This window comes from Apteryx mantelli, chromosome 13 (genome assembly GCF_036417845.1).
Source record: "Apteryx mantelli isolate bAptMan1 chromosome 13, bAptMan1.hap1, whole genome shotgun sequence".
NCBI classification, from domain to species: Eukaryota; Metazoa; Chordata; class Aves; order Apterygiformes; family Apterygidae; genus Apteryx; species Apteryx mantelli.
The window spans coordinates 12102173-12128046 of record NC_089990.1 but is presented as its reverse complement, the minus strand read 5'-3'; the positions used below and the strand labels follow the sequence as shown (position 1 = coordinate 12128046).

The 25874-nt window shown below is 37.2% G+C and overlaps 1 protein-coding gene across 3 annotated transcripts in view; it reads left to right on the top strand.

Moving 5' to 3' along the window:
- The window catches only part of DACH2 (dachshund family transcription factor 2), a 336855-nt gene that overhangs the window by 122107 nt on the left and 188874 nt on the right, over nt 1-25874 (top strand). The window lies entirely within an intron of this gene.

Here is a 25874-nt window from a genome sequence, read left to right as displayed (position 1 = left end):
TTGCCCTCCTAGCCCTAGTTTTCCTGCCCTGCAAGGTCTTGTCTCAGTTCTCTGTACTCCTATTATCCCCAAATTAGACCCCATTCCCCTCTGTTATATATATTTATATTTTTTTCCTCACGGTCATTTCAGGTTCCTGTCTCCTTTCCAGGTCTCCTTTCTCTGGCCCTAGTCTGTCTGTATAACCTTCTCCTCATTCCACTTGCTGCCCTCCTCCCCAGGATCCTGCCACTTTTGGTTTCTAGTCCCATGCTTCTCCCTTTGACTTTGTAGCTCAAATACAACTTGAGCTCCTTCATGCCTTGGAGGTGTTGCAGGGGTAGGAGATAATTGCTCAGTGTCTTGAAATGCTCCATTTCTTTTGCAAATTATGGCAGGGGAGAACTACTGCGATGTTCTCTTGTCAAGCAAAGCTCTTGTTTTCTCAGTTTTTCTTCTCTGGCCAGTTGGAAACGTGTCCCACTACTTAGGAGAGGGTGCTGTTCCTGCAGCAAGCAGAGTGTGCCTGGTGACAACCTAGTCTGTGGTCCTCCTCTTGCCTTTTACAATACTTTGCTGAAGAAGAGGGAGAAAATGGCACATAACTGTTCACAGCTGTGCCAAGGGAAGGAGAACTTCTGAAGATCAGAGCTGAGGAGGTTAATACTATAAAGTGGGAATAGATTTGGAGAAAAGGGGGGTGGCAATGTTAATATGACAGTGAGATGTGGGGTTATTGCCAATCTAGGCGGTAATTTAGGGGTGGAGGAGATCAAGGCAGGAATTCAGACCAGTTTGAGCTGCAGTCCCCATTCGCTTTGCTGTACAAATTCATGCTAATTATCACATAGATAATACTGGGGATGGGGAAAGGATGTTAATTTATGAAGTCCTAATTAAGTATGAGAAGATTTGGATTTTCAAAACTCTACAGCTCTTCCAAAAATGGGTGCCATGAGGGTGCCCCAGATTCAAGTTTATTCCTACTGTATATGGCAGTATTATGAAACACGAGAGTGTTAAAAGATGTACGTAAAGAAAAAGCTATGATTATAATGGTAGAAAATGACAGTATTTTTCTCTTGCCTGTTTCTCCAATGGTTCAGTGTCTTATCAACATTTTGCCTTTGTATAGTTTTTGTAACAGATGCTGCAGTCAAGCCTCCCCATGGCATTTTTCTGGAATTTGCAGATATTTATTGCTTGTTTTTTACTGGGATAGTATTATTTTATAGAGTATAACATTATTATTTCACAAATTATTTGTGTTCCAAGTCAAAGACAAAGCTCCATAGAAAAGAAATTATTAGCTATTATAAACTGTTCTGTTTTCTTTACAAACTTGTAGATATATGCTGAGATTTTTGGAAAAGAAAAGGTAGAATAAACTCAATTTTTAAAGCTGTATATATATAGTATGTGTATATATGTATATGTGTGTGTGTGTATGTATATATATATGTGTGTGTGTGTGTGTATATATATATATATATATGGGGTCAGAGAAAAATATATTTTGGAGCCTAACATGTGGCCTCTTTCTTCTGTTCATTATTTAGGTAAAAGTAATTTTCTTAATTTAACTGAATATATGTTCATCATGTCCTAAAGAAGTAAATCATTACAGAAGGGCAGCTTCCTGCTTAAATGGCAGTAAATGAAACATGACTTTAGGAAAACAAGCTCTTAAGACAGGTAGAATTCTGCAGAATTTTGGTAACTAAACAAGATGGTCGCAAGCAGAGTAAGAAAGATAAAAATAAGGAATTGCGATCGCTGATCTGTAACATCATAATGCGTTGTCTTCAATATAACTCTTTATATATTTTCCCACAAAGATTGTGACTGTGTATATATCTAGTGCTGCATCAGTTCTTTTGCAGCTTCATTGCAGACATGCTGCCACACAATTTTTGGTATACCCTTGATGACTTTTACTACTATATCACAGTGTCAGCTGCATGACAGCATCAGTGTTCCTGGATCAATATTATATTATGTCATTTTGGGCCATGAGAGAGAGCTGTATAAAACTTCTAGATTTCTTTCCTTGAAAATGTACAACTAAACTAAAAAAAAAAAAAAAATTAAGGAAACAATGAAGAGCTGTGCACTGAGCAGCAGCCTGATAACAATCTGCAGTATCTCAGACCTTAGAAGTAGTGTATAAAAATGAAAAGGGGCGGATGAGGGAGGTAAGTGTACAGGAGAACAAGGGGATTCAGGCTTTAAGATACAAGATAAGAAAAGGTAACACTGCTCTTAAACACTAGGTTATACCATAGCATTTGGAGATTTTAACACACTGTAGATAAGGTTGTCATACCTTTAAATCTACTAGATGTTTGCTGTATTTCTCAGGTAGACTAAATCAGCCTGGTATCAATTATTTCTTCAACAAACAGGGTGATTATACCTACCCACTTCAGTTTATGGATCAGGAACTCTCTTGGCAGTACGATTTAGGAACGTCGTCTTTGTTCTGCTGTTCTTCCTCTTCTAACTGTATCTGGACAAGTGATAATGCTAGTACCAGCAATGAATGAATTTGTTCACTGAATTCACCTCAAGGAAAAGGTGATGTGCGTATTTACATACTAGCTTGCTAATCTAGTGACAAAGATTTTAGACTAGAATTAGTGTGGGATGGTAGTAGAAACTTGGAGGTTAAAATATACAGCACCATCTGGTCAAGCATCTAGAAAACTAGATGCATGAAGTTATTGTTAATACATTTCAAGCAGGTACAAGAAATGGGATGGTGGATTGGTTCCAGAACACCTTCAAGGGCTGTGTTTTAATGCAAGAAGTACAGGGAGATCAACAGGAAAAATGACAAGTCATGATTTATGGTTGTTATAAAAGAGGGTTGATCAGATAATTCACCTAGCTAGAATATTACTGTAAAGGATATGGATTGTTCAGGAAGCAAAGACAACTAAATCAGAAAGAGATGTTGCTTTATAAAACAAGACATGTGCACTTGTTTTGGGGTCCAGACTCTAGAGGGAGATAGCAAGGGGAGAAGAGTACTAGGCATGATGGTAGATACAATATGTCACCAAGGTAGAAGGAACGCGTGCCTGGGGCTTTGTTATCAAATAGAATCATCCAGAACACAGGACTTTGTGGCAATGGGAGATTTTTTACGTGCAGACATTGTAACCAGCACGTTCTGGAATTCAGTATTGAATTTGGAATTTATTTATTGGATTGAATTTATTATTTTTATACATAAGATAGAGAGAGCAGCTTTAAAGGAGTCTTTTAAACTCAAGTCTAACCAAGAAGGAAGAACTAGTTGAGAATGTCAAAGCGAAATATAAATTGGGCGAGAGTGACTATGAAACGATAGCGTTTATGAGCCTTGTGTCAAGAAATAATATATTAGAAAAACAGTGACTTAAAAGAGGGCAGACTCATATATTCAAACTGGGAGGTGAGAACTCCAGGATAGCAGAAGGATAAAATTTTAAAGAAACTTTGCAGTTCCTTTTAAAAAAAAGTTAATATGTGCAAAAATATCAGTGATTCTATTGCAGAGGAAAAACAACAACTGTAGAAGGAGGTCAAGTTTGCTAAATTAGGAGTCTTTGACAGTTGTAAGAAGCAGTATACAAAAGTGGGAAATCAGTGAAGGCAGTGAGTTTAGATAGAACAGTATAGCATCAGCATGCAGGGACAGTAGCAGAAAGGCCAAGGAAGAAGAAGAGATGCAATCAGCAGTTGCCTTCCAGAGTAATGAGAAATCCTTCTACAGGTCCATCTTAGGGAGAGGAAAGAAAGGGTTGAAGTGCTGCGGTGCCGAGAGGGAGCTATCAACAGATGGCGCCGAGAAGACGGAAGAGTTTCATGCCTTCAGGTCAACTGCAATTAGATGTCTAACACAATTAATAGCAGGACAAAAGTGCAAGATCTAAACTTGAGCGGATAAAGAAGTGTGTCAGAGAGCTTATTTAAGTTAGATGTTTTCAAATCAGCTGGATCTGAGAACCTTTGTTTTAATGTAGTTAATTCGCTGATGAGATGTCACAGTGATTAATGGCTAATTTTGAAAAGTCGTGGAGGATGAGTGAGGTATTGGAAGACTGGAAAGAAGAAAAGAGGAGGAGATGTTTGGAGACTGTAGACCAGTCAACTTGAGATCAACTGGAAAAATACTGGAACTAATAAATAAACTGTTTGTGAGTGCCCAGAAGATAACAGATAACATAGATTTGTCAAGAACAAATTATGTCAGACTAATCTGATTTCCTTTTATAACAAACTAACAGTTCATAGAGGACAACAGTGAAACAGTAGATGTCATGTATCTTCGATTTAGGGAGGTTTCTAATAGTGTCTTACATGACATTATCATAAACCAATGAGGAAAATATGATGTAGATGAAGCTAATAAGGCTAGGTGCAAAACTGGTTTGAAAATCATATTGGGTGAGTATTTATCAGTAGCTCTCTGTCAAAATCAAAGACTGGGAACAACTGGGAACACAGCAGTTGTGTAGGTTGTGGGTGGATCACAAACCAAGTACAGGTCAACAATTCTGTAGTGTTGTAAAAATGGGAAAACTGCTGGGATGTATAAAAAGAAGTATTGCGTTGTGAAGCAAGGTGGACTCAGTTGGAATTTTGTGTCTGGTTTTTGAAATTCAAGAAATTAAATTCAAGAAAGATGTGGACCGAACTGAGGGAATCCGGGTGGAAGCAAGAGTAGTCAAAGGCTAGAAGAGGTGATTTTTGACGATGGAATGAATATGTTAGGATTGCTTGTTCAAAAGAGGAGAACTCAGTGGTAGTTATCAGAAGTATTTGTGTACGAATATATTTTCCTCTTTCCTGTGTAGGCCTTATTTGGTAGTCCAGCTGAAACTACTTTTTTCTAATCTTCTTTGTAGAGCCCTCTGTTGTGCCTGAATGAATAAAATAGTTACACTTCATGCATCTGCTTTATTAAAAAGCCTCATGTGTTCAAGGATTCCTTTTATACTAGAAAAATGCAATATCTTTCTTACCCAAACAAAGTAAAATATATTGCTGATTAGTTTTAAATGAGGATACAGGTGTGTAGTAAAAGTTGATAAAGAAAAAGATGGGCATTTACAGTGCTGTGCACTTTGTGTGATATTATTGTAGAGCTGTTCGTGTATTACAAACTAAGTAATAAAACACAAATTTTAGGTATTTTTTTAAAACCTACATTATCTTTACTAGTTTTGTTAAATACTACAGAATTTTATCTCCATAATGCTTGCATATTTGGTAATAAGTTGAAATTACAGCGTTATTGCTTTTATTTCCTTTCTCTGCTGGTACTTTACTCTTTGTAGCGATGAGGATATTATAGCCTGTCATCACAGTTCAGATCCTTATGCCCATTGTAACTCTGGTTGTCAGAACTGGGATTTATTCCTCTAACCCTCAGGACGTGGTGTTTTTGATCTCTCAAAACTACTCTGCATGTAGAAGTCTTTAATTTGTCTTTCCCAACAAGGAGAGGGAAAAAAAAGAAAAGGAAAAAGAACCCCCCTTCTTCCTGACACATTTCAGGCTTCACAGCCAGTACGAGACATATTAAAGCTTATTGTGTTAAACAGAATCTCAGGAAAACTGGTGTATTTGTTCTTTCTGGGAATTTTTTTCAGAATATACAGCTCAATCAAAGTGCTAAAACAATATATCTTTTTAAAAATACATAACTTTTGTTATTTCTCTCAACTAATGGTGTTGCCAAATACTCAAGAGGAATCATTCCATTTAACAGAGATTTTTAATAACGTAAAAAGACAGTTTATTCTTGCCTTACTACGACAGGTTTTTATCCTTAGGGGATGACTGGATATAGATTGAAGTTTAAGGGCCAGTTTCTTTGCTAGGTCAGTCTTCCTCAAAGGAACTAGGGCAAGGAGGAATTTATCCCGGTGTGTTTTATATAGGTGCACGCTAGTGACCCAACTCGGTGAGTCTGTTGGGTGTTCTCTCCTGCTTGTGTGGTGGGAATGTTTGTGTGTGCCTGTGTCTGTCTGTCTGATAGAAGCAGTAATTAGTTCTAATTAATTGAATTCTAAAATTATGAATTCTAGAAGCTGAATTGCATTTTTCTATGCCAAGTGTTGCATTTCATAAATATTATTATTAGGACAAAAATGAGTATGAATCTGTTTGTAGTACGAAGGAGAGAGTAGTATCAATGGTGATTAAGAGAGGCAAGCATGTTGGCTTTGCACCCAAATATAACTAGGCATAGTCATAGGTATGATAAAAGTGAGTACTTAGTGAACTTATTTTGAAAAAAAGGCAGGTTAGTTACAATTACTGGGTAATTGTACAGGGTTTTTGCTTTCTCATGTGCAATTACTATCAATTACTGTAGGATTAAGTAGAGACCAAAGGATTGCTGTAAGTTTTGGACATTGCTTTCCTGTTGTCTTTTCCTACTAAGTTATGGTCAATTTTTTTAGCTTTAAATATTGTTTCCCAGGGCGGTATCACAGATCATTTCAATTATTTATTACACTAGTTATATTTTTTGTTTAAAGTGTAGTTTATAGAAGATATAAAAAGAGGAGATACTAATTTCATTTTCCCATCTTCTAGGTATTCTCATTGATTCTAAGGTTGATTGCAGAAGAATCATGCTTATTACCAAAAGAAAGGGTCTGATTTTAAGGGCTGCAAATCAGTCCCTAGGATGGGATTTGTATCATTGTCAGTGGAAGGAAAGTGTGTTTATAATAACTAAAATCCCACATGTTCATAATTGGCATAATAAGAGGCTATATGCACAATTTCCCTGTGGAGGAGAAAGATAATGATTTTGAAACCTTGTTTGTTAGATTTTTTTTAATATACTTATATTAAAAAGGAAAAGGAAATCTGGCATTTGCAGCAGTCTATACTCTTACTCATGTGGGAACTTCAGATAAAATAGTGGCTTCCTTTACATGATTTGTACATATACTCACCTTCATTATAACTATTTCAGGCTGCATTCTGTTTCATAAATGGTTATTGGAAATAATGACTTTTTGTCAGGATATGTTTGGATAAGTTCTTTATTTATCTCCCCAAAATGAAGTTGGTATGTGCTGGAAACTTGCACATTTTTTTCTTTTGCCAAAAATACATATTCCAGACATGATTTTCTATTGAGTTATATACTTTGCCAAAAGTTTCCAAATCTAATCTAAGAGGGTATGACTTCCACAATAATTAGAATAGGAAAAACAATGTTTTCTTAAAAGGTGGCGCTCAGTAACTACTATATTTTTATGGTGTCTAAAGAGATATACCTCAACTCATTCTGAAGAGAACTTTAATTTTCTAGACTTTCATATACTGCTCCTGAAAGGAAGCTAAAGAAAATCTTGCAATCCTGTTGCCAAAATTTTGGTAAAAGGACCATTCTGTAGTCAACATTCTTTAGTGAGACAATAATAGGTCGCTTGCAGACAGTGAAATAATATATTTCTTATATTTTCAAAATTTTCTGTGGCAGTCAACTTTAGTAGAAGAAGATTCAGTAGAAACCACAAACATTCCAATTTGCTGTCTCCAAATGGTAAAGTTTGTAATAAAAACTGAATTTTAATGACCAGGGAAAACTCATTTGAAACAAAGAAAGCCGTCTGTTAGTTTTATTTTGATTGACAAGCGTGCCAGGGATAAACTGTTGGCTGACACTAGAACATGCCTCATCAGAGCAGTCTACAATGTCCCCAAAGTCAGCTGAAACGTTAAATAACATAGAGCATCAGGATCTTGGAACAGTTTGAGCGACAGGAAACAAACTGTTTTTTGTTTTTCATTTGGTTTGTTTGTAGGTACAAAAAGGAATCTGGTGAGTGTTTACATCTTCCCATGACATTTTGCACTAATACTGTTGCAAACAGATTACAGAGTAGAATATTAAATAAATACCACAAAAGAAACTCCTGGTTTTCAGTTTCCCCTAGTGCTGAATGACAGTAATCCTCTCTGACAAAAGAGGGTTATTGCCATTAGTTAATCCTGTTGTGTAGTTCCCTCAACAGCCTGTAACTCACATTGATAAAGACTGGGAAAATCAAAAATGTCAAACTAAGAGGCCATTCTGATCATCTTGACCGTAAGACATATTAGAGGTACACTGGTAACCCGGAGCTAGATATCCGCATCAGCAGAACGTTTACCTTCTAGGCCTAAACTGAAACGATGTCTTTGAGATGCAAGATGCACATTGTCACCAGCATTTCTTATTGGCTGTTGGGCGCTATTTGTCCATTCAAAGCATGATTTCAGTCACGGTCTGTGCATACACTTGGAATATCAGCTTGAATGTAGGTAATACAACATGCGTGGTAGCAGGTAATAGAAGGTAACATGCATGAGTTAAACCTGTTTAGATCATTTTTCATGTGCTAAGCCTTTCCAAAGCATGTAAAGGTGAAATCTGAAATGTGCAGAAATTTTAGCTAAATTTTTGCTGTTACAAAAATGGTTTTGCAGACTGTGCACTTCTTTTAAATTTTTATTAAGTCCTCCAAGTAATGCTTATGTTTTGTATAAGTCATGGGTCAGGTGATCAAGATAAAAAAAAGGCTTTCATAGCTAGTTAGATCCACAAAGTTGGGGCTCATGGTGAAATAGCTCTGGCAAGCTCTGGCATTTTGTTCCCAGGAATCTTTGCTTAATTTACAGTTATATAAGGAGAATTCTTGCACATGATGGTAGAAAGTCTGTTTTTGGAAGCAGAGCCTCATCTTGCACTGTTACCTTCAGTGAGCAGCCAAGACTTAAAGAGTTGGGTGAGTATGGTTACTGTCAGCCGTCTTTGCTACCATAATGAAGAAGAGGCAGCTGCTTTTTTTTTTTTTTTTGATCTAATACTCTCTACTTATGTATATCTTATATTTTCCAATAAAGTTGCTTCACATGAGGATGGTTTAGAGCATACTCACCGTATCTGTTACATGAAGATGGAATTTTTAATTCTGTCCTCTGAAGTTGAGGATATTCCTCCACTTATGTAGTGGCTGTGCTGAATTTTTTAAAAATCTGAGTGATTTGAGTGCTTTCCCTATTTCAGAGCATGTGACAACTTTTTAAAATTGCTGCAAATCCAAGTGAAATAGCAAAATACAATGTAAATTTATTCTTATGGCACAACGTAAATACTCATTTCTCTTGATCTGCCATTAATGTATTTCAGTGCTTTTGAAAAAGAGAAATATTGATGGGAAGGTTGCAGGACAATTAAAACTGTTGGGCTCTCATCTCAATTTTGCATACTCATATCCATCAGTTCTTCTTTGATGGCTAATATTTTCTAACTAATCTGCAATAGTCATAAGACTGGCTCAACTAACTTTCTTCTCACAGTACCTGCAGTTCCTGTGCAGCATGTAGTTTAATACTGATAATTGGTTCCTATATTAGATATATAATCTAAACATTTAAATGCATTTAATTCTGGCAGTTTTGAATGAATATAAGTTTTTTTCAGAAAGAATATCTGAAAATATTTGGAATAGTCATTTCAAAATGCAATGTACACCCCAAGTATTTGACTGGAATAATTCATTTAGGATATATAATCAGGATAGATAGTAAAAATACTTTCTGTATGCCAGTCTGATTTTTTTTTCCTAAAGATGAAATTTTAACTGAATTTTTTCAGAATAGAGGAATTATTTCAATTACTCCGCTTTTATTTTTAATAAGCCTACATTGGAAATTTGTAGTTCATAGATTCACTTCTGCTTTTCAGAATGGCTAGCAATTTATTTCTAGTTATAGCAATTGAAATCCAATATTTATTCATTGCCACGCAGTAATATATTGACAGAGTTGTTGTATAACTAAGTAAATCGCTGCCTTTAAATTCCTAACCACTTTTTTTTGAGTTTACAGTATCCAGAAATACCACTGATAATATAATAGTTACAGAAATCTACAAATTAATGTTGTTGCGATGCAGCTTGTAGTTCTTATTATTGCTGCAAATCAGACTGTTGTTTTTTTTTAATTACTGATTCAGATTCACACTGAATAAGCTATTCCTGGGACTGAAGTGAGTTCAGCAAATGAGGCAGAAGTCAGATCCGTAACGTATCCTTTCACAAGGAGCGGCTGTTGCGGGAGTGATTTCATCAGAGGTTTTAGCTATGATTGATGTGAGTAGGAACCTCACAGCTAGAACTCTGTATAGTGCTTTGAACAGGTACAGTGTGTCTTTCTCTTGTTTCTTTTCTTGAAAATTAACTTGTATAGTCCCAGTATCGAGGTACTGCTCTTATATAAAGACTCCAAAGATGAACTCAGGGTCTTCAAATCGGATCACAGAGAGACCCTGTTGGTAATGTGAGAAGGCAGTGGGCACCCTGGAGATGAAGTCACTCGCCTGGCATCAGGGGACTGGAGCAGGGTCGCTGGGGAAGGACGTAAAGGACTGAAGAAGTGCAGCAACAGGGGACGTTTGGTGTGACGTCAGCCCTGTCATGCCAGCTGAAGAATGCAATTTTATCTTTGTGAGACAGATGTTAAAGATATCTATATGAAAAGATACCTATATGAAAGGTCATCTTGGGACCACAGATAGTACGATCATCATGCAAATTAAGGGTGCTCTTCAGTGTCCAGTTCAAAGTAGCTGTGTTGTATTTATGGAAATTGTTCTCACACTCTAATGGGAGATTAGATTGGTTGGGCTTTTTACTGAGCACCTTACACCATTGCACCTAGAGCTGCTTTCTTTTGGTTGTAGATACGTAGCAAATCCAAGATAATCTTGTACTTCTGTTTCTTATGTAGAATCTTTCACTGATGAAATAACATTTGATTTGTTTAAATTATTTGTTTAAATTATTTGGATTTATCTGCTGTTTTTTGACCTTTTGTATGAGGCTTTTGAGATGGGGTGACTACATGCAGGTAACAGAAGCTCTTGTGGAAGGAATGTGCAAAACCTGCCATACGGTTGTGGCATATCTGGTCATTGGACATCTGACTCCCTAAGGGCGGTTGTTTTTTGGGGTGTGGACAGGGTTCTTTTAGTTCAGTTAGGAATGTTTCATGCTGTCCTCTTGGTTGCAAAAATTAGTGATCTTTAAGAGAGATGATGTTCCTTGTCTTGTTATTTTTGTTTTTGAGAGTGTTCATCCATCACCAGTTACAAACTTTCGTTTTTCAAGACAGGTCAAAATGTAGAAAAACATTGGCTGTCTTGGTAGTGTTTTGTAACACATTGAAATGTTGCAGAGTAGCAGGCATCAACTAGCTTTACTGATAACTTTGAAAAATGTATCAAATCACTAATTTTGTAACTAGATCAGTCAGTGGTGGAAAACTGATAAACTGAGTTTTTTGATTTATGCAAACATTGATTCTTCTTAGAGCACTAAGTATGATTAAAGTCCTTCCTGATAGTGAGGCCGTTGTTAGCAGCTCTCAAATACTACATTTATATCAGACATTAAAGTCTGAAAATGTACATACATTTAGTGAACGTGCTGTAGGCCACATTTAGTGGGTAGAGGCCAGCTGATTTATCTAAAGAAGGGCTTTTAATGAAAATGTGTTACTTGATTGCACCTACGGTCTGCAAACAAAGCTTTTTTTCCATGATAGATGTAACAGTGTTAAGCAGTAAGGTCATCAAAGTACTAGCTGATAATGTGAGACATCAGGCAAAAGTCGAGTTGTGTCTGAATGCAGGCGCTGTACAGTGAATTGAAATCCTGTAGCAATAACCTCAGTTTTCTGTGGCAATAACTTTTTCGAGAGCCATACAGTATCTTTCCATTTGTTTTTTGCTACTTGAACAACGAACGTAACTGTGGTTGGTAGTTGATATAAACTTCATTACTGTTTGTTTTTAAGACTGAGGTTTCTTGCTGTGCTGTCCTTGTGGCTCATTGCCCCATCCTTAACTGTGGAGCTCACTGAGCATCTTGCTTTTTCGTTTCTAGGGCAATGGAGCAAGGATGGCTTCTCGGCTGCCTCAGCGGCTCCGCAGCTCAGCTGCAGATAATACAGGGTACCGAAATAGGAAGCTGAATAATTCTTTCTTGTATTCAGGCAGCTGTCAGTGGGCCAGGGGGGTTACCACGAAGTGCCTGGCATCCTCTAGCCACGTCACATCGCAGGGCAACAACGGCCCGTAGCTCTTGAGTGAGACAGGGCAGGCCGGGCCGGTACCGGCCCTTCGCTGGGCTCTCTGCAGGCCAGCTGCACAGCTCTGTACCCCCTCCTGTACTCCGTTAGCTAGTCACAATGGAGTTCCTGATGCTTCTCCTACCAAAATTCAAAATCAGTTTGCGTCTTTAAAACCAGATCTCTTAAAAAGACAAAGAGAACTTGCGGCATGAATAGTTTCCTTTTCTGTGGACTATGTGAGGTTATGTGCGGTATGAAAATGAGCTTGACAGACTCCTGTCCTGAGGCATGGGGGCAGCCGTGTGTGCACGTGACAATGGCATGGTAAATATACTAAATTGTCATAGCAAATGTGGCTGTATCACTTTGCCATTATCCATGTTTCTGTTTCAAGAAAGGGATTTAGGAATATCAGCTTACCTTCAGGAAGACATTGGTCTGAAATACAGTCTTTGAATCTGGAGTTATGAAGGTAACTTTTGTTCAACAAATGAGTTAAGAACTTAATGTTTTCTGCCAGTATTAGTAGGGACAAGCACAACACAAAATATGGGACTGAGTTTCCCTTTTCCTCCAAGAACACTACAGATGATCTGTTCTCACAGTATTTTGTAGAAGCACAGGAGATGCAAATAAGTGAGTGCTGATGAAAGAGTACATTTTATTTTCTCACTTCATCTCCTGCCAGAAAAGCTTAATGGTATTTTAGAGCTGATATTACACCTCAGAAAAGGGGTAATGCATCTTTAAAAGCTAAACTACATCTTCTTTACTTTTATCAAATTCTCTATAAATCTTTCATGACAGTTTATTTAACAAAGTGTCATTGAAACTGTATAGATGATTGATGTGACCCATGTAAGATCAACATGAAATGTTTGTAAATGTCAGCAAAATGTGACCATCTAGAAGCAAGTCAGGATGGCGTTGCTGTGAAAGTGAAAAACAAACAGAAAAATGTTTATCTTATTCTTTGCTTTCTGGGATGAAATTACAAATTCATGGAAGAAGTATTATAAGATTTTTCTTGGAGATCATGCCATGAAATGAAGAGAAAGAGCAAAATTTTTCCTGACATATTATGCTTTTCCTATTGGCTTCTTTCACAGTGAATAATAGTTTCTCCTTTACCTATAAAAATATAAAAGGTTTCCAGTTTCATGCCTCAGAATAATATTATTAATTTGGATAAACAGTAGTAGAAAATTGACCAAAGTTTGCATAAACTAGCTTCATTCAAACAGCTCCTGTCATGAGAAGAGCTGGAAACAAGTTGAGGTTCACTCAACCTTCCAGGTCCCTGAGGAACGCTAACCCTGAGAAAACAAGTCTCTTAGAATGTATTCACTGTCACCAGAAATTTCTTTAAGATGTTAATGTGTTAACTAGATAATGCTATGTGATCTTTTTTTTTTAATTTTGATACAGTTAATTTTTAAATTATCTATAGAAAAATTCTATTGGAGTCATTTTGAGAAACTCATTTTGGTGGTCAACTGGTCTTCATTCCTGTCTTATCTTTTGCTGTGATCCAAGAGATCAAAGAAATCAGTGACTTCTTCTTCTTTAGAGTCCTCTGAATGCCCTGGAGCCTTGTAGCTAATGAGGCTGACCATCCTTTAATAGCTCATCTTTCCTCCTGCATGCAATTGCAACCCTGTAGCATCACATTCCCTTCAATTTGTAATTCTCTGTGGTTTTGGTTGGTGTTCAGACATTGCTAATATGCTTGTTGCAGACTTGCTAAGGACCCAGAAATTTCTTGCTTATTATTTCACCTCTAATAAGAAACATTAAGAGCCTTTCTTTTGGTCTGACCATGCATTTGCCATATTAGACTTGTATTGTTTAAATCCTAGATAAGTTTTTTGTTTTCTTGTGGAGGAAAAAAATCCAAATTTAAGATCTGCAGATTCCTGGATAGCATTATAAACATAGGGTGGCAAAAACCATCAGTATTTTGGCTAGGCTCCTTCTCCACGTATTTTAGGGTTCATCTGCATGAAGCTTGAAGGTATAAGCACCATCATTAACTGTAATGATATGTGATATATATGAGATGTGATGATGACCTGAACACTGCTGGAAAACACTCATTCACTTTCTCAGAGAAAATACAAAGGAAATAAGAGTAGAGGCACTGGGAGAGAGGAACAGAGAACAAGGACCACATAGGCAGATTGCATTTTTCCCATTACATAGACTCAAGGAAAGTCTACAATAGTTTAAGTAATTGCTTGAGCAATAGAGCCTCTTGGCAAATTGAAGATAAAAGGTAAATTGGCCTTATGTGAGCTAATATTGTCAATGTCTTTTTGAGAGAGGAAATGTTACGTTCTTAGAAATGTTTGATATTGAATGCTTGATATTTCTTTGCAAGAACTTATGGCTTGATTTAAAGACCATCCAAATACTATATTGTCACTGGCATCCTTTGATAAGAAAGCATTTGAGAAAAAGAACGTAGGGATCCAAAATCATGTCATAATATCTGTCGCTGTTCTTAGGCCTCATAACTAGTATTTTTCTCTGAGAGATGCTGCAGAATGTCTTTTGGTCAGAGGCATAAATTTCTACATGAGTGGGTGAGCTTTAGCTCTTGAACTGTTTTATGTCTTTTGGCATAGTAGGTAACAAGATACTGCTGAACCATTTACAGGTAGTGGGATGCTTAAACAGTTCCCCAGTCACTTCTGTTGTTTCTGATTGTACAGCATATACAGTGTGCAAAGATGAACAGTTTATCTTAATTCCCCAAAACTCCACATACGTGAGATTCTCTCTGAAAAAGGCAGTCGCTTCTCTTGAATTTAGATGTCTGTAAAGCAGTCCTGGAGTTCTGCTGTCAGATTTGCCGCAGATCCAGTTTTATATATTCTTTACAGCAGGTAGGATCAGCCTTCAGAATTTGAAGAAAAAAATGTATATGACCAATTAATTACAAGTGTTCCTGTGTGTGTACCTGCAGTTCCCAGTTTGCTTCTCATCCCAGTTCAGTGAAAACCCTCTAACGTCTTAGGACCCAGATAGAGTCTCCTTCTTCATTCATACCCAACCAAAACAGCTGTAATCCTCTTGAACAATGCTGCTCAATGTGATCCAAAGGAAGTTCATGAGAGCTGGAGATAACACATTTTTGGTCAACAGCCAAGGAGAGTCTGAGGCCAAGCGTGATGGTTTTCGTAGTGTTGCAAAACTTGCCTGTTTGCCAAGACCTTCCTGCAGTAACCAAAGACAAGGTACAATAGCTAACAAACATCTTGTTAAAGAAACAAAGAAAGAAAATAAGAACTTGAAGGTGAAAATAGAATCCATTCTGGTATCCACTTGGATAAAAGTCTTTGAAAATTACTATAATGAGGTGCTAAGATACTATGGTGATAAGAACCTTGTAAATAAGATATATTTGTATTGCTTTTAAATTAAGCTAAGAAAACGTCAAAGACAGCTGATAGAAAAATTTAATATCTAAAATGGGAGATAGTATATGAAATGAAACTGAAAAAGAGAGAACAAAAATCATATGCTATATGCTAATGCATTTTCAGATGCTATTGGAAGAACTAAGCATAGCACAGAAGGTGTAGTCAAATTAGCCAGCATTTGCTGTGATCTGATTCAGCCATTCCTGGTCTGTTTTTTCATTCCCTATGAGACATTTAACAATTTTAAGAATAAATATGTCCATATAAATATCCCATATTATGTGATATACATATTTAAAATGGATATATTGGACATTCAATATTAGCTATTTAGAGTATACTGTAACAGTGCATCATTACATATTTCTATAAGGAAGAAAGAAAATCTTCCACATTTACAAGATAATAACACGATGGTGTGCTGTTATTAAAAGTAATGCTAACATCAGAAGCTCAAATACCAAGTAGCCTTTTTAAGGTAGCAGGAAGCAGTCAGGTTACAGTGATCTGTCTCCTGACCCTAGTGCCCTATTTTGAAAAGTATTACTTCAGATGCAGTTAAAGGATTTTAAAGGGTACTTGAATGCTTTTGTAAGAAGTGTTGAAAAGTTCTGAACCATAATTTGTTTTTTGGGTAGGGATGTGTGTGTGTCTGCATTTACTTTAAATGGAAGGAAAATTTATAAGTTCAGGTAGATGTGTTTGTGACAGGTATATAGATAGTGAACTGCGAGAAAAGCAGTGCATGTTAGTTATTCATAAACTGTTTTCCTTTCACACTAACCCACATTTGTGAGTAGGTTCTGATACTTCAAATATTTTTTCATCGTAGTTAAATGATAATCTAGTATATGGTTATCATCATAAATACAGTAAGTAAACCCAGAAGCTGAAAGTGAAAAAGTGGGGGGTGTATGAGCTCATGATAGTATTAACTGATCACTGGTAACACAGGAGATGTAAAGAAAGCAATAACCAATCAGCGTAGAAAGAATTATATAACAAATAATTTATAAGTAAATATGAGTTGCATATATATATCAGCAAGTTTGAATTTCCCAGCCAACCACAGGGCACTTGGCTATAGCCATTCCCCTTCCCACACTGTTCTGCCAATCCCAGTCTCTCCAGTTAAACAACTCTGTGCTCCAGTTGGATACTTGTATCTCATTTGCACAATGAAAGTACACTTATTTCTTAATAAGCATGGTAATGAATATGCACATATCTTTAGATTAATTGGCAGTTACAGTTTTCTGTGCCTTCGCTGTACTTAGGATTCTCGGCTGTTAAAAGGAAATGTGATTCCTCAACATCCATCAGTGATACCACCCACTCGAATACAGCAAAGCACAGAAAATGAGGCCTGTAGGCAACCAAGTTTTTGAGAATGTAAAATAAAAAAATATTTTCCATTCATTCCTTGGTACTACAGTTCTGAGACATTCTGTGCATTACACATGTGCATAATGTTTTTCTGGGTGACTTCAAGAATCTCTTTTACCAATTCAGTTTTGGAAAAAGTAAATAGAAAAAAAAATCTATCATTTATATTCATAGCAGGAACTTTGCTAATCTGCAGAAAAGGAAATGAAAAGAGAAAGTAAGAATGCAGAAAAGCAGAAAAAAAGAAAGTAAAAAGAATTTTCTGCTTCAAAACGTCTTCAGTATATGGATAGTTCTGCTTGGATCCATAGCTCTTTGTACTTTCATTTAAAGATTGGTATAATGATTTGAGGAAGATTTTGCTACCTGATTTTATATATAGATATGTACATGCAGACACACACACACACGGCAATAATAAATGCTTCAGCCTTTTTCTATTTTTCTGCTAATAACTGCTTTTGACTGCTAGCTTTATTTAGTGCTGATCATGATACCAATTACCAGGAGAGCACTCTGAAATTTCTACTACAGTGCCGAGTCGTGATGTGTGTCAGAGCAGCATAGAGCAGAAAGTCGCATGACTGGACCTGAGTGCAGAGATATCGGAACTGTGCAGCAGCTGTGCACTCAGATTCACTGAAAAAGTTCCATAGTAGTATTTAGACATTGCTCTTTATAGGAATGTGTGGTTGTACTTGCTGTCACAGTATGTGTTATATTCATTTCACTATTACTTGACTGACTTGGGAAAAAGTTAAAAACATACTATATCCTGCTGTAGCGACATTTTTTGCTGTATTTGACTATATATATTTTTCCTGCTTACATGCAGGTGAATGCTGGGTGTTCATTTTTAGCATGGATGTGTTACCAATCCTGAAAGTTTAACCTTTCTTTAAGAGAAAAGGGGAATTTGATCTCTAAAATCCCACCTGAGCAGTGGCTTCCTGTTGCACTTAGTTTCTGTTAATTATATGTAGAGCAGGTAGTCAGTAATTCTTTGAAGATAATGAAGATCAGTTTCCTCAGCTTTCATACCTAAAAGAATAAATAAGTAAAATGCACGGATAGTTTTGAAAAAGAGGGGAGTGCAGTTCTTCTGTTTCTTCTGATTACTCTGTACCTAAAATCCTTTGCATGCAGTTGCCTTTTTCAACATAAAAAAGTAGAAATTTTTCTAAAGATTTCTTTATAGTGTTTTTCTTTGGCAGAAAGGAATACTGATGGCTTAAATTGGCAGCCAGCCAGTTCAAATCCTCAGTGGAAATCTATAGCTCGATTTGACTTTAGTCTTTAATTGAAAAATGAAAATTAAAACGTAAAATGTAATTTGTTTGAATGTAGGGAAAATCGAAATACATACAAATGTACCTTTCTTGTCAGGCTTATACAGGTAAAATTACACTTTACTTTCTACAAATAATTATCGTTGATGTAAAAGACACATCATTTAGTGACAAGTAATTTGGGCATCTCAGTTTGGAGACTTACTTTGAAGGGTACCCAAGAGGTTGACCATTAGTTGTGGGGTTTTTTTTCTGAGAGAGAAATATTGAAGGTGAAAAACAGCAAAGATTTCATGACAGAAACTGCAAGATGATGAACTTTAGGAACCAGAGGAGCTGTCTTCTGATTTGAAGTATGGCTTGAACCATCTGTCTATCTGAACTATCAAAGGGAAATTGTAGATGTGGTTTAACCTTATTTAAATTGTAAAACTTCAGTTTAATGTTTGTATAGTAAAAACCCAAGATACATTAAACTGTGGAAAGCTATTGATTTAAAAGTTTTCATTTTCTGTTTTGAAGCCAGATGTTTGTTGGTGTCACCTTCCAATCTAATGAGTGCTTAAATGGCTTTCTCCCCTCCTCTTTTAACACTTCATAACTTCACGTTAAGAAAATCAATTCCCAAAAGGCCTGTGACACTTGGACATACTTGGTGAATGAGAAACAGTCAGTGATACTGTTCGTAATAAAACTTCATATAATGATTTAAGACCAACAGGTATCTTTAAGCTAATCAGAGTGATACTAATTTTTTTGTAACAAAATCCTCAAGTTAGATGAAACTTCTTTTTCGTGACTAGATGTAACCAAAAGTTATATTCCCTGGAGTTAGTAAACACAGTGAATTTCCCTTCAATTTGTGGTTAGGGAAAAGAGAAGACGTGAGCATTGTGAGGGTTTTCTTTTCATACCGTCTTTGCTGCAGAGTGCAGTTCCCGGGATGCTCTGGCAGTGGCTGGCGTTCAGTGAAGCCGCGCAGAGCTTCTGGCCAGTTTGCCCAGCTGAGCCCTGGCTCCCGCTCGCTGCCGGCCGGCACCGTGTGTGCTGCACAGTAACCCTTCTCTGCATTCCTGACTCTAACACCATTTGAGAGAGGGAATTTTTTAGGCTCTTACCTATTAAATTCTCTGCAGAATTTGTAGTTTTTTGTCACTTTGTACAAGATGAATTAAGCTATCTGCTAACTTCCCATGCACATGCACATGCACACAAAAGCCAGTTGATGCCAGCTTTGTAAACTATGCCAAACTTTAATTAAAGTAAACTAATAATTTAGTAGCTATTGTGGGACAGATGTTCATGAGATTTTTTGCAATAAACTGTACAACCCTAGCAAGATAGGGGAGGCTTTCAGGATTGTCAATATTATTAATTCAGTTAACGCTATTAATGTTGTTTTTTCCTTCAGTGTATTTGTAGCCCTTGTATATTGATTGTCTTACAGATTAATTTTAAAATATATTTTATCTTCTTACATGTGATATATATAATATATTTTAATGGTAATACAAAAAAATGCCAATTTGTTAGAAAAATATTTTTCCATTCCAAATTCCTTTGTTTTCATGGTAAGTGCAGTTATTATATAAGTCATAGGGACGTATATGAATATCACCTGTAAAATGGAGCTATCCATTGAGGGATAGGGGAAGATGTCATTGCATACAGTGTGAGTGACTGTACTGTTCAGGTGTTGTGACAAGTCATCACATAACAGGCGCAGATAAATGCCCCGCCCAGAGTGAAATGCCATTATTATATAGTCTGTTTATAAAACACTGTTAAAGGAAAAGTGTCAGTCAGTCACAAGAGTAGCGACATACCTTGCTGGAACGAATGGGTTGGTGAAGATGCCGTGTGGGCTTCTCAGTGCATCCGCAAAGCCAGGGTGAGGAAGCCACACGGCTGAAGGTGCTCTAACCCCCCTGGGCACGGCCAGAGTTGGGTATTTTGTGTCAGCCTAGTTACTTTAAAGGCGTTTATTCTAGTGTCTATAACACATCTCATACAGAGGTTTTTTTCCCAGACTATTTTTTCATGTATTGTACCATAGAAATGTGTATTTTTTTTATTTTGCAATCTCTATATTCTTGAATTGAAGTGACAACTGATGTAGAAACAATTACTTTTCCTTCCCTTCCCACCCTACAGTTTCTCTAAAATTCAAGTTAAATGAGAGTTAACAAAAGATAGAAAATTAAAGCAAGGCTGTTGAAAAGTGTGAACTTGAAAGTCTCTTTCCCTATCAATTGTGTCAAGGTTGCTTTCTTGTAATTTTAACAATCCCACTAGTTCTTCACGCGTCAGAAGATTTCCCAGAGAGGCAGGAACTGGCTTTTTGCATGAAAAATAAGCACATTAAACCCCCCAAAATAATAGACTACTCAAGCCTATTTTCTTAGGTAAAAAATAGTGAAAAAGGACCTAATTGCATTCTTTTTCTTTTCCGGGTCTCCTTTGAAGCAGACAAATAAAGTATAGGGCATGTGAATTTTCAAATTCAGGGATATCTTTGCATTTTAAAATTGAATTTAATGCTTATGAAGAAGCCTAAAAGTATTCTGAAATTTCTGTAATGAAAGGAAAGTTAATAAATGGACAGCATCCTGTTCCATGATCGGCCCAGTGATTCTTAGCTCCTCAACAGAGGGACTTTGAAGGTGTGATATGGCTAGGCTACTTCCCGTCAGTCAGAAGAGGAGTCATTGGAAAATTGATGCTAACATCAACTGTGGTATTTGTCCTTTGCTCCATTAACTCATTTTGCATGAGCTCTCAAAAATTATCAGATATTCACAGATTATTGTTACGCATTTGTATTTGCTATGACTGCTGTAATAGCAGCTAGCAGCTATGGTTTTGTTTAGATGGAAACAAACTGCTTAGAGCAACTTTATAAAACGTTTGGTGGAAGAACATAAATAATAGGCTAGTTCTGGGGGTGTAATAATAACATAATAATTAGAACAAAACTTCTATGACTGCAATATAGGAACAGCGTTCTGGTAACAAGGCAGGGTAACAAGGCGTTACTGCATTAGCCTTTCACCTTTTGAGATTTGAGTTTAAGACCTGGTTGAGGCTACAGCTAATGAAGTTGAGTGGCTTCACACATTTTACCTGCTGCAATTATCAGTGTTTGCTCTGAAAGGTCTCTGACTAGGCTAGCAGATGTATTGCAGGTCAGCGCTTCGTTGCCAGCGCTGTGCCAGGACCTTGCAAAATGTCGTCTTCTCTTGTCAGCCCTGTCACTCAGTACCTTTGTAATCAGTATGTTAATTCAAACAAAAACGTAAAAATACACCTCTAGAAAAGAAAGCGTAGCCAAAGGAGGGACATTGCATTTTGCTGTTGCTCTTACCTGAAACTGCTGCCTGTATGGAGGATATAGAGTAAATCATTAATGAGTGATTGACAAGGAAGCTTGTTGCAAAGACTCAGTGTTCTAAAAATAGCACAATAATATAAAACTGTGACTGAGCAAAATAAATACAAAAGGGGAATTTTATTCAGCCTTCGCCAATCATTATGGTAAACCATTTAAAAAATGTACTTACTTGCAGAAATATATTTAGGTAGATGTTTAAAAACGCTTGTATGAAAGGCAGAAGTTTGTCTCAGACGTTACTTTCCAAGTCACAGGCTGCCTTCTGCTGCCTATGTTAGATGTACCATGATTGTCGATTAAGCCTGAAAAAGGGTAAAACTGATTTAAAAGCTTGGCATATAAATCAGTATTGGGGTTTATATTTTTTCTTACTGTTTCTGAGATTTTCATTTGCATATAGGTCATGTTCTCGGGGTTTCTCAGAGGAATCCTTTATTAAAGCCATGAACCTGCTGTCATCTCAGGAATGCAGCTGTACGAGTAAGGAGAGTGATATGGGGCTGTGATGAATAGACACCCACGGGAAAGTCGGGGTGAAGCGCGAGGGTGAAGTTTTCCATCTTATCCCTGGCTCTGCAAGAGAAACGTGCAGGAAGATCCTGCTGTGGGGCGGTCAGGGAGAGCAGTTCTGGTAGCCCAGGAAAGACTGTGTGCGGAGCTGGGCACTCACGTGTGCCTGCGCCCGCTCTGATGACTGTTCATGTGGATACTGCTATTAAAATATAAAGCTGTGAAAATATATTCTTATATGACTAGTAACGATAAAGATGCTTTGAAGACAGAATGTTTCACATGTATATGTGAGGCAGGTTTAACTAAGAATATTTATAAAGTCTGTAGAAAAGTATAGAGGTAGTCCTATATTTCATAGTTTAGAGCCTGTTACGTTTAGAGGAAATCCAGGACAGAGGCAAGGCTTACTTCAGTGTGCCTCACCTGGCATAGTTGTGTCACGTGCTGGATGTTTTATGAAACTTTCTTCTGTGATATGAAGAATATTGACTCTCTGATATGGCTGCTTGAAGACTAAAATGTTCATCTTTAGCTGACAGATTGAGCTGAAAAGAATCCATCATGTTAAAGTCAGGTGTTTGTAAGCGTGCTTGGGGCTGTGCGTAGCTGCAGAAGAGGAGCAGACATATGGAAGTGGCTTTCTCCAAGGTACCAGCGGGTGCAGTTTGTGTGTCTCAGCGCGCCTGTTGGCACTGTTGGCAGCTCAGCTCCCTGAGAAAGGCATTGCTTTCAAACATGAGTAATTGATGAATTGTATGTAATATGCAAATGTGAATGCATAAATCTCCTGAATGACAGCTTAATTTATGTGAGCCTTTAAGAATGTGGGATTAGATTTTAATTAAATATCTTCAAAGGCACCCTGACTTATTCAGTTTTTTGAGTGCTGTCTTTATGAGAGTTTAGAAAGGGGACAAAATCCTAATTTTAAACGTATTTACTATTTTTCTAGTGAATTGTGGTTGAACAAAAGCTGTATATTTTGATGTGTATATTTTAGGACGTCTCTTAGATAAATATAACAATAATGATTACTAAATAAAAGTGACATGAAACCTGTTCAAATTAAAATAACTATCACAACAAAGTACTATCTTTGCATTTTAACAGTTACCTTTTCTTTAAATTGTTACCCTAATTCTGATGAATTGATCATGTCTTTTAGGGCAGGCAGAGCTAAATCCCCAGCATGGCTGCCTCAGCCAGTTTATAGCAGCTGCAGGAGATTATCTACATATGTTGAGCACTTTGAGGTACTAGAGTATGAATAGCGGGTGCCTAATGGACTTAATCCTAGAAGGGGGAGTTGTCCGGCCCTGGACCCAGCAAATGATTGCAGCAGTCGCTTAAGTTGAGGCAAGCAAGAACAGTTCAACTGAAGTCAGCAGAACTGCCTATGTGTGTTAAGTTCTTGTTTCAGTGTTTTGCTGGATCAGGATTGTCAGTCCTGAAGAAGCAAAGCCAATATGCTGAGAAGAGGATAAAAGAGGAGAGCAAGAGATTTTTGCATGTAATACATGTAAAAGTCATACTGAGTCCTGAATAGTGCTATTGACTTAAAATTTATCTAAAAAAAAAGACAAGATAAGCAAAATAAACACTTCCTCCAGCTTGATCAGCTGTCTAAAATGATACAGCAACAAATGATATGTTACCCCTTCATAAAGAGCTTTTATTTAAACAAGGAAAGCCATTGTAAATAACAAATGTCGCCATGAATTTGCAGAATCATGTCCTGAAACACTGCTCAAAACATATGAAAATGTAAATATTTCTGACTGATGTTTTGCTAAACAGTTTTAAGAATGTCTTCTTTTTCATGGTACTATGATATGTTTCTGAATTAAACATGTTCATTAAAAATGCCATTAACCACATTGTACTGGTAAGCCCCAGTAGTGTTCCAGAAGGCAGCGTATCATAGGAACGCAGAACATTTGATAATGTAGTTCATTGGGGAATTTTCCTATAATTTGTTATGGACAGTCAGTGTTTTTTGCATGTAAGACATGAAATTAGGGTTGATCTGAGCAGAGAGAAGTTTCTTGTGCTCCCTTCAGGTTTTCAAATTCATGCAGAGCTTGTCTACATCTTACCTATAAGCCCCCAAAAAGAAAAAGGGAGAAATAAATTGTAAAGTAGGTATTATTTTTTAGTCTAATTTAGTAAAGAATTAAAATAAACTTTCTTTGAGAAGCCTGGTGCCTCTTACCTATTCAAAATTCATCATGCATTGTGCCTCCTCCTCACGCCCACCGCGTTGAACCCTTGCAATGAGAGCAGGAGGTGCAGATCTCTTGTCCTGGTGGAGGAGGAACCACCTTCCAACTAGCCACGTGCCTTCCTGGCTTGGTGCCCTTGCTACTGGGGGGTAGAGTAAAGCGCTCCCGTTGCCATCGGTTACTATGGGAGGTTTTTCGGGATGGCAGGGAGGTGTTGCACTGACTCTTTCCATCGGGGGAGAAGCAGACGGAGGAAGGAGCAGGAATTTTATTTCCCTGGCGGCCTGGGTCAATCTACTCTTTCCTTCTTCACCTCTTTGATCCAGTAGCATCGGCTCAGGGGAAGCAGATGGGTGAAGAGTTTCCCAGCAGCAGGTGGCAAGACCGGCGGGCGCACACCAGATGTGGAGGCTGGGGGGGGATTCCAGAGGCAAATCACTGCAAAATACTGATCTGAAATACCATCAGCAATAGGTGTTGGACAGAAAGGTTAACGTGAAAGGAAGCTGAGCTTGAATGGGGAATTACACAGGTTTTTGATGGAAATAGCTTTGTCTTTACCTGTCTTAATTTTAATTTTTACTCCCAGTGTAATAGAATTGCAAAATAGATCACTCTTGCAGACTTGGTACAATACACAAACATGCTGCAGTTTTCAATTTTTGCTGCAAGTACTTAACCACAGTCTTTGGTCAATGCTGTGTTCGTTTAGTTCCTGTATTTTGTGCATGGTGGTTGGAAAGATGTTTAGTTATCAGTATTAGCGCCAACTATCTGAAAGTAATGGCTGTTGCATAAACCATGATAACAAATGAAAGAATGAACTTACAGTTGCTCTAATTACAGTATTTTTAATGCCAGAAAGGAAAAGAAAACCTGTGTATTTTGATATGCTGCTTTTTTATTATTGAGACTTAAGGACTAAGAATTTTTTGAAATGGGATTGTAGTGACTGCATAAAATAGTGAGATTTCTGAGGTTCAACAAGGAAATATATGTTGTATCAAAGAAAGATACGCTAATATTGCCTTCTTTTTGAAATATTACTGAGGAAAAAAAGTCACCCAGAAGCGCACTGGGAAGGAGCTGCTGAGTGTTTGAGAAACGGAATCCCATGATCTTGTGAAGTGGTGCAGCCCCTAAGTTTAAACTGCTTTTTAACTGTTCAGCTGATTTTAGTAGGTGGGCTGTTGTGATAGTCATTTCAGCCTTTTTGCAGCCTCTGTTCACACCTTTCTAGGCCTTCTATATTTCACAGTGTTTCCCTTATATGGTAGGTTCTTGTGGGGAGTATCTGAAGGCAAAGTCTTTTATGTACATCATAAAACCTTCTGCATTCAGACACTGATGGATAATGTTTACTAGATAATCTATTACTGCATTATTTAAATATGTGGACCTGGTCCTATTGGATTAATGTTTCCTGTAATTATGCCTGCATTTAAAACTCCAGCCTTTAAAACTTTTTAAAGTAATATTCCTGTGAAAACAGCTATAGAGATATGAATGTGGTACTATATTAAATTTCTTTTTGTTT